Source organism: Octodon degus, unplaced genomic scaffold (genome assembly GCF_000260255.1).
Source record: "Octodon degus isolate 3935 unplaced genomic scaffold, OctDeg1.0 scaffold00259, whole genome shotgun sequence".
In the NCBI taxonomy this organism is placed as follows: Eukaryota; Metazoa; Chordata; class Mammalia; order Rodentia; family Octodontidae; genus Octodon; species Octodon degus.
The window spans coordinates 2,816,907-2,820,946 of record NW_004524835.1 but is presented as its reverse complement, the minus strand read 5'-3'; positions in this window follow the sequence as shown (position 1 = coordinate 2,820,946).

Genomic DNA, 4,040 nt, shown 5'->3' with positions numbered 1-4,040 from the left:
AAAAAAATAAATTGATTAATTAATTTTTTAAAAGCTATGTAAGGGCCAGGGAGATAGCTCAGTAGATTAAGCACTTGCCTGGCAAGTGCAAGGTCCTGAGTTCAATCCCTGGTACTGCAAAATTAAATAAATAAGCAGCTATATAAATATAAACATATGAAAAAATGCACCATATCATATATCTTTGGGGAAATGCAAATCAACATAACAATAAAATATTGTGATACACCTATTTAAATGGCCAAAATCCAGAACACTGGACAATTAACTCCTGGTTAGTATGTGGAGACACAGGACCTCTTCTTCATTGGTGGGAATGCACAGTGATGCAACCAATGAGAAACACAGTGACAGTTTCTTATAATATTGCACATATTCTTAGCTTATAATTTAGCACTCTCCTTGGAATTTAATGAGAAGAATGGAAAATATAAGCACACAAAAAACTTAATATGGATGTTTAGAGGATTTTTTCGTAATTACCAAAACCTGAAAGCAGCCAAAATGTTCTTAAATAGGTGGGATAGATAAAGAAACTATAAATTTAGACAATATAGCATTTTATGACTCTAAAAAATTATGAATTCATAAAAAAGATGGAGAACATCAATGTATATGATTAAGGGAAAGGTGCAAATCTAAAAAGGCTGTGTTATGTTTGATTCTACTAAATGACATCTGGAAAGGCAAAAACTGTAAACACTGTGAAAATGAATTATTGTCAGAAATTGATGAAGAGATAGGAATGAGTAGAAGGAGCAAAGAGGATTGTAGAGGGCTGAAAAGATTCTCTCTAATTCTACCATGGTGGAATATTTTGTTATTCATTCCTCAAAACCCACAGGTTGTTCAACAGCAAGAGAAACCCTTTACACATATTATGGACTTTTGGTGATAATAACAATGTAGTGTCACTCATTGAAAACCACGTATGTAGCAAGACATCTTGATTGTATGGAAGAGTATGTATGTGTGATGGTAGAAGTTATATGACTAATTTCTCTTCTCCCAGTTTTTTTATGAATCTAAAACTCTTCTAAGGGGCTGGTGAGATGGCTCAGTGGTCTAAAGCACCTACTCACAACAAGCTAAACTAAGCAAAGCACAAGGGACCGCGGTTCAGTCCCCCAGCACCACATGCCAGCCACTCGCCCCCTGGTGGGCTGAGCTGGCCACACACACAAATAAATAAATAAAATTAAAAAAAAAAAAGAATTACTTTAAAAAAAAATAAAAAAAAAAAAAAAAATAAAACTCTTCTAAGAAATAAACCATAAATTTGCAACGCCCATGCTAACTCTATGCAATCTATTGCACTGTCACTATGTTTTCCCTGCATAAAACTCATTGATATCTAATGAACAATATACAAATGCATCTACCTATTTAAGGTCTAACACTTCTCTTTAGAATAGAATTACTGTGAAGTTAGAGATGCTTTACTATTTTTTTTCATTGTTGATTTGCAGATTCTGGAGGAATATCTCCAAAATAATAGATAGCTCATCAATATGTTGTTGTTTAAATGAAAATAACATATATGGGGCATCATCGTGAAAATATAAATGGGTTTCATTCATTATTTTTATCTTATTTTACTTTATTTTGGCAGAATCGGGGATTGAATTCAAGTCATTGTGCTTCTCAATGAAGCACATATTATACTGAGCCATCTCCCTGACCCCTTAAGGGTTTTATTTTGCAAAAGGAGTTTACACTGATTTTCCCATAAATACCAGAATGAGTACTGCTCATTTGCATTAGTTTTTTTTCCTCCATAATTTTATACAGAAACAAATACCAACGTGACATTTTCAAAACAAATTGGTAGGACAGTTTCAATAATTAACACATTGTGCACTCTATTCCCAGCAGTGATTTGCTGCACAAGATGCAGATATGATATCCTATTTACAAACACTATTAGAACAAATCCTTCTATTCATTAAGAGATGTAACTATATATCTATTCTAACCATTTTGAATACAAAGATACAAAGTGGACATTTGTCTGTATCTCCTTTTTGTTTGGTTCTGTCATTTGAATATTATAGGTGTGTTAACTCAGCAAAATATTCTAAAAGAGTCCAATAGTCCATAATACTATTGGGTCTTCCACTTCACTGTAAATGTCAGAAATTGTTGACCTGAGTCCCCTACAGCTCAACATAACAGCATGGCTTTACTTCTTATACTTCATTTTTATACTTTTCTGCTGGATGGTTAAGACCAAGATAAAACAAGACCTATGCAGCAAGAGTGGTAGCATTTGGATCTGATAAGGTCAGCCAAATCACCTCAGGATTTATTCTGAGATCCTGCATGTCAGATAGTAGATCCTTTGTCAGTGTCCACCATATGGATGAGTCACAGCCATTGCTTGGAAAATGTGCTCTCTGTGAAAGCCTGAGAGAATGTTATCTCTCCATGTGACTCTCCTTAGACACACATCATCAATCACTTTCCTCTTTGGCCCCATAATCTCCTTGATAAGAAAATTTGGGACACAACTGAGTTACATAATGTTACAGTACAAGTTCTCATATATCTTGAGTCTTAATTGACCTTGGAAGGTGAGGGCCAAAAGGTTGGCTTTCCTTGCGGCCCTCCTTTTTCTCTAATTACAGTCAGCAAACTTAGGTTGTTAATCCTCCAGAAGAGAAGATTATTGTTATTACCATACAACCTAGACTATTAAGCTTAACGTCACAATCTGTCTGAATATCAAACATCTTAGGCATAACATGGAACAGGTATTTTTCATCAAGTATTGATAGGTTGAAATTTAAGTCCTTACAGAATATGATGAAAAACATTTGAAAAATCAAAATATATTTTAAAAATAGGCATAAAAATTGTATAATTCTTATGTTTAAACATAAGTCCAGAAATCTAACCATATACAAACTTGTAGAAGGACAGTCCCACAACATTTCTTTTAATGTCTCCTACCTTCGTTCACCTACCCCTTCCTTTTGAACAATCATCTACTCGAGAGACAGCATAGCAACAACTGGCATGTCACGACAAGCAGCCTATATTCAGAAGAAAAGAAGGACAGGCACTCCAAGCATGAATCTACTATTACAAATTGTCATCTTCAATGCAGTTGCTTAGTTCACAGGTGTCAGTATATATAGTTAGTCAGGGTGAGAATCTTTCCAAATAACTGCTAGATTCAAAAATCTTTGGAAGAGTCTCAGGATAATAATTGCCTTACCCATCGTCTATATATAACTGTATGGCCTGCCAAAGCCATATTTCCTAGCTCTTCCACTTTCCCATCTCTTAACTATTTATTCCTCAAGTTATTGCATTCCTTTTAGTTGTATTGTAATTTTCTATTTGTATTTTTTAAATAAATGTTTATTTTTTTAAAATTTATTTATGTGTGTGTGTGTGTGTGTGTGTGTGTGTGTGTGGCCAGCTCAGCCCACCAGGGGGGGGGGCTGGCTGGCATGTGGTACGGGGGGATTGAACCGTGGTCCCTGTGCTTTGCTAAGCTTGTTCTAAGTAGGTGCTTTAGACCACTGAGCCATCTCACCAGCCCTCTATTTGTATTTCTTCCTTGAGTTTTTATACTAGGAAAACTATGTGATATTTACAAGTGTGTGTCTACTTGGTTTCACTTATGAGTACTTCTTCAAGTGGCATCCACTTAAATGTAAAGGCTTAGAGTTTATCATTCTTTATGGCTGAATAATATTCCATTGAATAAAACTACCACATCTTTTTCATCCATTCCTCCAGTGATGGCCATCTTGGTTGTTTCTAAGATGTGGATATCACAAATTGGGCTGCTATAAACATAGGCACACATATATCCCTATGATATGATGTTTTCAGATTCTCCAGGAAAATTCCCAGTATAGGAAGAGCTGGTTTAAATGGGATTTCCAGTCCAAGTTTTCTAAGGAGTCTCCACACTGATTTCCATAACAGTTGCACCAGTCTACATTCCCACCAGCAGTGGAGAAGGGTTCCTTTTTCCCCACAGCCTCTCCAACATTTGTTGTTGGTTGATTTCTTTAGGATAGCCA